The sequence below is a fragment of the Typopeltis vanoorti genome, chromosome 7, assembly GCF_054136105.1.
Source record: "Typopeltis vanoorti isolate ZY-2024b chromosome 7, IOZ_Tvanoo_1.0, whole genome shotgun sequence".
In the NCBI taxonomy this organism is placed as follows: domain Eukaryota; kingdom Metazoa; phylum Arthropoda; class Arachnida; order Uropygi; family Thelyphonidae; genus Typopeltis; species Typopeltis vanoorti.
This window is the reverse complement of record NC_143555.1, coordinates 64,209,830-64,221,210: the sequence shown is the minus strand read 5'-3', so window position 1 is coordinate 64,221,210 and position 11,381 is coordinate 64,209,830.

Genomic DNA, 11,381 nt, shown 5'->3' with positions numbered 1-11,381 from the left:
TTCTAAGGCTATGTTGAATAGTATAGGTGATATTGCATCTCCTTGTTTTAAACCTGTGGAGACATTGAATGGCTCTGACAATATGTTGTTAGCGAGTACCCTACATTGATTTTCCTGTACACACATTTTGATCAATCTGATTAGTTTTTCTGGTATTCCAAATTCCTTTAAGACATTCCATAGACTTTCTCGATGTATACTATCATATGCTTTTTGGAAGTCAATGAAGAGATGACTTTCTTTATTGTATTCCCAATTTTTCTCTAGAATTTGTTTCAAGGTAAAAAGGTGATCAATGGTTGATCTTCTGAATCCTGCCTGATATTCTCCAAGAATCTCCTCTGCATATGGTATAATTCTTTTTAGGATAATATCAGACAGGATTTTGTAACTAGCATTTAAAAGTGAGATGCCTCTATAGTTTTCACATTTCCTTTTATTGTCTTTTTTTTGTGGGTGGGGATTATTATTGATTCTTTCCAGTCTTCTGGCAGTTTTTCATTTTTCCATATAAGTACAGTTTGTTAGTTAATTCTTTTCCTCCATATTTAATTTGTTCAGATGTGACTTTATCAAATCCTGCAGCTTTATTATTTTTAAGAGTTTTAATGCTTGTTTCTACTTTACTAAATGATGGCTGTTTGACTTCTGGTTCACAAGTAGAATAAATTTTGATTAGGAATGTTGCTTTGGGATTTTGGTAATTTAGCAGCTGTTTGAAATATTCCCTCCACCTTTCAGCCATCTGTTTGTCATTTGCAATAATCTGTCTTTTATTATCATACCTTGAAAAAAGTTCCTTGCATATTTAATCTATTCTATTGATCAGTTTTATCGATTAATTCTTTTAGATATCGTCTTTTTTCTTGCCTAATAATTTTATTTGATTCTCTGCTAGCAGATCTATAGTTTTGATAGTTATTGTTATCCTGTTGGTTCTGAAACCATTTAAACTTAGCTTCTTTTTTCATTTCTATTGCTTCTTTGCATCTGTTATTAAACCATTTATTATGGTACGAAGTATTTTGGAATCTTAAAACTTTTTCAGATGCTTTGTTTATGCAACACTTAATTTCATTCCATACGGCAGTGTTTCTCAAACTTCAGATATCCGCGGACCCCTTTTTAAATTTCCATCATTACCAAGTACCCCCTAATTAATTAATTAATTAAAATTAATAAATTAATTTAGGATATTAAAAAATTAAATATCTATTTTATTTGAATTTATATGTTCATGTAAACAAAAAATATGATTTATTTTTAATAGAACAAACTTTATAAAGATACTATAAAGTTTTGCTCACTTGAAATAATTTATCATCAATGAGAGGAGTGAAATTGCTTATGGTGAGATAAAATTGCAGTAAAATTTGGCTCTATAGTTGTTAATTTCAATCTCAGTTGCGGTTCGACATCTATAATGCGATTCTTCTTCTTCGTCTTAATATCTAAGGGCCGAAAATCCAACTTGGAAATAGAAAAATGAACCCTGGAGCTTTATCTGTTAATTCAGGAAATTCATTCTGTATTTGTAGCCAAAATGATGATAACGTATTCTCGCTGTATTTATTTTTTAGAAAACCATCAGAAGCTAGTTCTAAAAGTTGTTCTTCTTCTATTGAAGATAGACCCTTTGGCATAAATTTGTTTTTATGGAAAGATGCCCTTTCAATAAAAACAAATTATTGAAAGGGCAAATCAATATTAATGTCCAATTCAGGGAAATACTTTTCTAGATTCATTTGTAAGCTTTTTAAATTCTGCATGATAGTAATTTTCACATCATCAATTTGTTCATTTGAACTTGCGAGCAATTCATGAAGCGATGGAAACGCGTCGAATTCTCCATTACCAACCCGCTTTTGCCATAACTTCATTTTTGCCGACGTGGCGTTCACTTTATCTTGGACATGAAATATAGAAATTTCCTTGCCTTGTCAGGATAAATTAAGACTATTTAATACAGTAAATATATCTGCCAGGTATGCTAATTGACTGAGCCATTTCCAATTATGTAAATGCTTTTCAATTCAAACTTTTCATCAAGAAAAACTTGTAGTTCATTCCGAAGTTCAAATAAACGAGTAAGGACTTTTCCACGAGAAAGCCAACGAACATCGGTATGGAAAAAAAAGAAGTTGTGTATAGTTGCTTCCCGTTTCTTTGCAAAGTTGAGAGAAAAGTCTGGCATTTAGAGGACGGCCTTTAATATAATTTATGATTTATGATTTCATCAAGAACTTTTCTTAGGTCTAGACATCATATGTGTAGCCAAAGCCTCCCTGTGTATGCAGCAGTGTGTCGACTTTGCATTTGGTGCAACAACTTGAATCCTTGAAACAAACTTTTTTTAGATCCGATCATGGATTTCGCTCCGTCCGTGCTTATTCCATCGCAACTTTTCCAATCAAGCTTGTTTTGATGCATAAAGGTATTTATACTGTTGAATATTTCTTCTCCTGTTGTATGTTCTGGCAAGAGTTGGCAATATACAAGGTCGTCATGAATTTTTTGATTTTTTTTTCGTACCTAACGAACACTAGAAGATTTGCAAAATTTGTAATGTCGGTGGATTCATCTACCTGCAACGCATAATAACGATAACGACTCTTACGTATATCGGATAACAATGTTTGTTTTATATTTTCAGCCATTTCAGTGATTCTTCGATGAACGGTACTATTTGAAAGGCAAATCCGATCAAAAGATCTTTTTGCATTATCTCCGATCATAATTTCCCCTATTATTTTTCTGCAGGCTTGAACAAAGTTTCACCAATTGTTTCCGCTGTACCACTTTTTGCTATTAATAGCGACACACGATATGAAGCTTCTAAAGCCTTCATGTTTTCACCTCCTGACACGATCGACATCACTTTTTGAGATTCTTTAAAATTTTTTAGTTTATTTTGAAAAAATTCGACAGGTTTGTCATTGCATTCATTATGTTTCGATTCAAAATGGCGATTTAAATTACATGGTTTCATGCTTTCATTTTTTAAAGTTTCACCGCAAATTACACATAATGGAATAGGTTCCTCTTCATTTCCCGTCCATGAAAATCTACATTTCAAGTAATTTATATCGTACTTACGAAGTTTTCTCATCTTCTTCCTAGTTGGTTCTTTAGAGATGTCAGACGACACACACTTATCAATTTCACTTGATCCAAATACAATATCAACATTTTCTTGTTGCTGACAGTTACTTGTATCTACTATGTTCCTCTCTTTTGCGCATTTTAAAAATCCAGTCTTTAACCAGTGATCCATACTTAAGAATTTGAAAGTTAAAAAAAATTACCGTATTTAACGAACAGTCCTTCAACAAATGGCTAGTGAAAGCAGAAATCGAAACAGACAGCAATGGTAGGCCAGTAGAGATAAAACAGCTATGAAGACGTTCATATGATTGGTGCGGTATTAACAAAAGATCGCGCTACTAATTGACAAAGGCAAGCCGACAGTTCACTTGAAATGCTAATTCTCTTCAACCGAATTCCTTATATAATATCTGAAACACATTCACTATATATTTCTTAGTTTTAACACGTTCACTCAAACAAAACCATATGTTGCCGGTGCACCATATGGTTTTGATTGTCTACTATACAGCATTTTATGTGGGAAGGGTCATGCGATTCATTAGTTAGTTTAGTGCCAGTTGTCTCTAATTGCACTGTTTGTTGAGAAACATTACACAGCCTGCAGATGTCTCTGTACCTTATTCAGTGATACAATAGGAACGTTTTACGATCTCAAACTTAAATTTTATTCCATGCGTTAATAATGCATAGCCAAAAATTGCCACGGACCCCCTGAAGACCTTTCGCAGACCCCTCGGGGGTTCGCGTACCACACTTTGAGAAACACTGCCATAGAGTATCAATATTTTCAGTTTCTTCAATATTATTAAGCTCTGCTTTTATTTCACTAGAGTAGTTTGATCTTATGTTATTGTTTTCCAGATTATCGATATTGAGTTTAGGATATATATATATTTTTTTATTGAAATAGTTTTTGTTTAGTTTTACTTTCATTACTGATCCTACCAAATAATGATGTGAATCACAATCAGCACCTCTATAGCTTCTAACAGTTTGAATACTGCTTCTAAATCTTTTTTTTTTTCTATTAAAATATGATCAATTTGCTTGTAGGTTAATCCATCAGGTGATGTCCATGTTTGCTTATGGATGTCTTTTCTCATAAATATTGTGCTACTTATTATCAGATTCTCGGATATTGCTAAATTTATTAACATCCCATTATCATTTGAGATTTCATGTAGGCTATTATTTCCGATTGTTTGTCTATAGATTTCTTCTCTTCCTATTTTTGCATTAAGGTCTCCTAAAAGTATAATAATGTCATTATTTGGTATTTCATCAATTATTCCTTTCAGAGTATCATAGAATTCATCTTGGTATCCTGGTCAGTTTCCTCTGTGGGTACATGTGCATTAATTAAAGTTATTTTGAACTTTTTTTGTTAGTGAATCTTTTGTTGATGGCCTCAAAACTTATGAGTGACTCCCATAGCCTTCTTTGTATCATAAATCCTGTTCCTAGTTCATGTCTTCCTGTGATATTTCCACCATATAATAACAGATAATCTGTTCCTTTAATTGCCACTATGTCATTTTATATTTTTTGAGTTCATCACTTAAAGTTTGCAGTGCACCTGTCTTATATAAGATTCTGACATTCCACGTTCCAAATCGTAATCCTTTGTACCAAGCAACAGGTCAAGTTCCATCTTGTGCCGGTCTGCTATTGAGGCTTATTTGGTGCTTGGTTCCTAACAAGTAAGATTTTTACAAGATGAGGTTGTCGGCCTCATGCTTAACTCCTCCCCCCCCAACCTGGAGGACCAGGGTGTCTCTCTTAGTCTAGATTTTTTTTTTTTTGTTTATTTATAAATTTTGAATCTACTTACCTCAGTGCGAATTAACTACACATTCACTGTAATAAATGTCACTTCGTAATAGAGCCGGATACACGTGCGCGCCTCACGTCCTGACTGGCGAATGCGCGCTGCATATAAAAAAGAAAGTCGGTAGTGTAAGACGTCCCCTGTAATAGAACACCTGGCTCGTTTAGTGCTCTCCCCAGTTCTATACTACACATAGCGAAAACCAACTTGCAGCTTTTACCAAATGTTATTAAAAGTCACAATATATTTAGTGCTTATCCACATTTAATAAACGCTAATATTAAAATGTGTCTTTATTTTATTTTTTCGACTCACTTCAGCGCCCGATGCGACGCATCGTCTGCTTGCCCTGTGCGTGTCTCTTTTGGCTCACTTCTTCATGTCCCTGAAGTGATAGAAGCATGTGTATTATAGGAACAATAGCCTGTTTCTACACCTCTTGTTTAGGTGAAGAGCATTCTCTGTTCACCTAATCTTGCGTCTAGATAGAAGCATGTCTTTTGTATGAACAGTAGTCTGGTTTCTACACTTCCTCTTGTTTAGGTGAACAGAACCTAGAGAGACAATGCAAAAGGTGGAATCTGCCATTTAAGGTGTTAATGTTATTATTATTATTATTATTATTATTATTCCTGATACCTCCAAGGAGTCCGAAGACTCATCACGGGAGGACATCTACAACTGTCTCTACACCTAACCGCTACTACGAATCATCTCCATCAACGCCATCTACCGCCCACCTCCAACACCACCACAACTAGTAATTTTTGTCTGTAAATTGCGTGTGTTCTGAAGGGCCGATTTGTATGTATGCGGGATGAAAAACCCGAGTTTCCGGGAGAAAAAACCCTGCTACCTCCATATGAGATCGGCTAACTCACCTTCGAATTGAAATCGACCAGATAACCAGTTATATCCAGTCTTTAACCAAACTGCTTGATGAATCTAATTAATGACTTTATTAAAAGGGGTGGTAACAGAATAACACGGGTTTGAACTGCGCGGATCCACTTATACGCCGTTTTTTTATGAATAAATACATTGGAAAAAATTTTGGAGATTCTTGCACAGGGCTGCCGAGAGGGGGTGACATCTGAGACTTTTGGCACGGGCCCGACTTGTCACATAACTGTGTTTATAATGCATAGTTTTAATTCTCGTAATAATACAACATTGATAAAGGATAATGGCATATCAAGAATGATACTGTGCTTTGTTTTAGACAGACGGCTATGCTCTTTAGCTCACCGTGAGTGTCCGGAAGACACTGATTCTCTCTCGGCGTGGATCGCTGTAGTTATAGCGGGTGATGACGTCAATAGGCATTCGTGCAAGGTTGTTGCAGTTGGCTGCGCTAGCTAGTAATTGCATTCACAGTAATGTTCCCTGCCAGAATGCTTCGTTCTTGTTAGTATTTTAATAGACGAAGGTTTTGTGATTGTTTGTAAAGTGTGCAACTGTATAGTGTAGGCTGTGTGCTAAAAAATAAAAGTAAGTATTCTTATTAATTTGATTTTTTAATTATGAAAATTATATTTTCAATAAAAATTTGACCAACAGAAATGTGTCATCATAAATCTGGAGGCAATAAAAATTTAAAAATTCTTTTTATTTAATGTTTGTATTTTGTATGGTATGTAATGTATCGAATTTTGAATTTATTGTGCACTTTTTTAAAATAAATGTTTAATGTTTTAAACATTAAATATGACTTTTTTTTATTAAACAAAAGTGATGCCCTTTTTTAAGTGGGGGCCCGGACCACAGACTTGTTACGGGGTCCGGAAATTTCTCTTGGCGGCCCTGTTCTCGCAGATTAACTGCGTAGCTTAGAAATATCGAAAAAATTAAGAAAAAGTTAGGTATGTTACAAATGCATAAAATATATGTAGATACTAGTCTATTTTGTCATTTACTACCAAAATGTAAGCACACAAACATTTGCAGGACTGTACATGGCCACTTGCAGTCGAGAGAAAAGTAAACAAACGTAAAGATGTGGTGTTAAATCATAACTCCATAAAATTAACTGTTATTAATTAGCATAAAATAAAAATTTTATAACAATTCGTTCATTAGTGTATAGGCTACCGTGAAGCAATCGTTATTGATACACTAGAATACCATCAAGCTGCCTCTTCGTTATTATTATTATGTGACACCTCCAGGTAGTCCAAAGACTCATCGACGGAGAGTGTGCCAACAGCATCGAACGATTGAATCCCTTCCAACTACTAACAGCGCTCAAACATGCTTAACTTTTTGCGTGAGCCATTAGTAGCAGAGGCTCTACCCATCGACCAACCTTTGCTGGCATACTTGTAAATAAATAAATAAATATATTAATAATTTATTTTTCACGTTATCTTTTCATTTTTGATGTCTAGCGTTAGTAATATATAAAGCAACTAATTGTTTTGTATCATATTGATTCGGTACTGACAGACATGATTCATCTTGTAAACAGACGACGTAAACTTACGGTATCGATAAATACAGTGCAGTACTGTAAATGTATTTTCACTTCCTTGTAATTTTTTTTCTCTAGCTTACTTTATTGTAAGAATATACAGTAGTATATAATACATATATACCATACAAGATATGTCGATCAATCGACATATCTTGTATGGTATATCGACATACAATCAATCGACTTGCTTATTATCGGTAAAGCTTCCAGTCAACAATAGGCTGTTAGTAAGTAAGTTTTTGGGGAGTCAAAAGTTATACGCGGATTTTCGAACAACGTGGGGGAAGGATCGGCGCCCCTGAACCCCGCGTTGTTCAAGGGTCAACTGTATATTAATAGTGGATTCCAAAAAGGGAATCATAACAAGATGAATCCTTTGACTGGATTGGTGAGACTGTCAACAAGTGAATAGTAAAAAAAGATTAAGTAGGCGTTTTATTTCAACGTTCCAAGAAACGCTAAATGAAGTTTCGCCTTCTGTTTCAAGGACCCCCGGTGATATTAAGTGACAGGGCCGTATTCATAGGTGTGCGAACTGTGCGATGGCACAGGGTCCCCGCAAAGCGCAAAAAATTGAAAAAAGAAAATTAATTTTTTAAAATTATTATATAAATTAATATTATAATTATATAAAAATATTATTATATAGAAAAATATATGTATATAATTTTACAACCAACTATTGTTGTTTTAGTAAGCGAAAGAAGATCGTAGCGCTAGAGCGGTAGCATTTGAAACTACTCTAAGATATATAACAATATCGTACAACACGGGTGGCGAACCTATGGCACGTCAACGATTTTCATATGGTATCCTTTTATACGCTTATAAATTATTCAACCTTTTTTTTTTTTAATTGTTACAATACGTAAAAGTTAAAATTTGTTTTACAGGAGAGAGCAACTATGAAGACATGAATTCTATTGGTGTGGTATTAACAAAAGATCACGCGACCCTTTAAAGACAAATGGAACCGACAATTTTTGAGTTGAAATGCTAATTCTCTTCAACCGAATTCCATAGCATCTGTCATAACATTCACTATGTATTTCTTAGTTTTAAGACATTCACGACGGGCTGTCGTTTATCGTTCCGACAGAACTTCTCATTACCCTCTGGTAATGAGAAGTTCTGTCGGAACGATAAACGACATAAAGTTGATTGATTGATTGATTGATTTTTGGTTGATTTTTATTGCCTTGTTTGCGTTTGAGCTGGAAGGGGAACTCACACAAGCATTATATGGCATGTTTCAATTCGTGGTAGAATTTTATTTGAAGTAAGCCTTTGTGATCTGTCATAATGACATCGAGAATTTCAAATGCAAACAAACAAACACTTATATTTCATGTAATTGAAAAATTAAACAAGAGTTTTAGTTAGATACTGTGTTTCCGGTGCAATATATGGCTTTGCTTGCATCTATACAGCCTAGTTTCTGTGAGAGGGGGTACATGTGATTCATTAGTTAGCACCTTTTTATTCTAGCTGTCTCTAATTGCACTCTTTGTTGAGAAATATATTACACAGACGGCAAAAGCCTCTGTACCTATTCAGGGATACAATAAAACTATTTTTTTCTTGCATCTACAGTATATAATGGTTGTTGGGGAAGGGTGTGTTGTTTTTTGTGTGGGAGGTATATATGAAAAACCTCTTAATGTCTTTTTTCGTAAAGTGAAATCAGGGGTGCCAGTTATACGTGCGGGCAGGTTATATTATTATTATTATTATTATTATTTGACACCTCCAGGGAGTCCAAAGACTCATCGAGGGAGAGTGTGCCAACAGCATCGAACGATTGAATCCCTTCCAACTACTAACCGCGTTCAAACTTACTTAACTGAGCCATTAGTAGCAGAGGCTCTACCAATCGACCAACCTATATTCGACGGATATTATAAATTTTTGGTGATCAGAATGGGATATGTCAATGAAACTTAATGTTGGCCTGAGGAAACTACAATATTGTAGCATTAGTCCTGTGATTGATAACTAATTTTAATGCGTACTTTTATATTTCTCAACATGCTACACCGTATATATAAGTGTACTAATACTCTTTATGATTATTCCATAATTAATTATTAATACTTATTTACTAAAATAAATAGGCTTCACATCGGCGATACAAAATTATATAAATTAAGTGGATATTAAATCCAACATTAAACGTTAGTTTAATGTATGAACTTCAAAAAAATGGGAACGGTATTTACGAGTAAGTTTGTTGGGACTAGGCCCTCTAATACAGTAAGAATAAATATAAATACAGTAAAAATACAGTCTTATAGAAAAAGAATTGAGAACGACTGGTCTTTAGGATTCCCTGACTTTTTTCCCTTTACTAATCGCACGTGCGTTTATTATGCATTTCGCACCGAGCATCCCCCAGTAGGCAGAAATAAGCAGCGGCAAGTGCATTATTGTTGCGTATGTGCGCTGTTTTGTTTTTGCTACTGTAAATGGGAATTATAAAGATAATTTAATTTAGGCATATAATAAAATGTTGATTTTTTTTTTTTTTTTGAAACTATAAAAAATGCATTTGATTTAAGTTTTGAGTTATTTTGTTACAGTTCTACTGAACATGGCTGGCGAAAATAGAAAACGAAAATTATCACAGTCAAGCAGCAGAGAGTTCCAAAGCTGGTGGACTGAAGAGTATGGCATGATTAACAAAGACAATAAAGCAATATGTGTTTTATGTTCCGGGACAGTTGTGTGCAGAACGTCGTCAGTAAAACGGCATTATGAGACAAACCATAAATCGCTCCTTGAGAAGAGCAAGGACGAACAGAAAGAATTTATTGCTCGGGCAATTAAAAATAACAATATCCAGTCAACAACCCTAATGAAATTTATCGGCAGTCGTTCAAATATAAGTGCTGCTAGTTTTTTTGCCTCAAATGTAATTGCCAAATACGGGAAACCTTTTAGTGATGGGGAATATATAAAAGAAGCATGGTTAAAATGCGCACCAGTTCTCTTTGAAGATTTTGGAAACAAGGAAAAAATTATTCAAAGAATAAAAGATATGCCTTTGGCTAGAAACACAGTGAAAGATAGAATCATAGAAATGGCTAAAAATATAACTCATCAGCAAAAAAATAGATATAAAATCTTCTGGTTTAATTTCTCTTTGTCTTGATGAGATTACTGACATAACTTGATCAGCTCGTTTAGCAATTTTTATTCGTTATTCTGTTGGGAATAATATCAAAGAAGAATTGATAAGTTTAACATCATTAGCAACAACAACAAAAGGAATAGATATTTGCAACGCAGTTCTAAATGCACTTGCTGAAAGAGATATAGATCATTCCAAAATTGTATCAGTAACTACTGATAGTGCTCGCAGTGTGACTGGAGAGGAAAATGGGTTCGTCAATTTATTTACCAAACGTATTGGACATTCAGTTCTGGGTTTTCATTGTATTATACATTGGCAAGTTTTATGCGCAAAGGCTAGTTTCAAGCCACTGGATGATATTATGAGTAATGTAACAAAATTGGTCAATTTTATATCGGCACACGCTTTAAATAAACGAAAATTTATAGAATTATTAAGTGAGGTAAAGTCAGTGTACAATGGTTTACTTATGTACAACAACGTCCGATGGTTAAGTCGGGGGAAAGTTCTTTAAAGATTTGTTGAGTGGTTTAGATGAAATAAGACTTTTTTTACATATTGAGAAAATCATTGAAAAATACAATCAGTTAATGAACGTCGAATGGCTTTCGAAATTAATGTTTTTTACTGATTTGTGTTTACATTTAAATGAATTAAATGCTAAACTGTAAGGTGTTAACAAGACAATTATTGTCATGTTTGATTTAATCAACACATTCGAAGCTAAATTACCAATTTTTAATCGTGACGTTATTTCCAATACCTTCCGATATTTTCCAAATACAAAAAAATTCTTTGCAGATCTAGAATCCCATGAAAAATAGATCAAGTTAAATTCA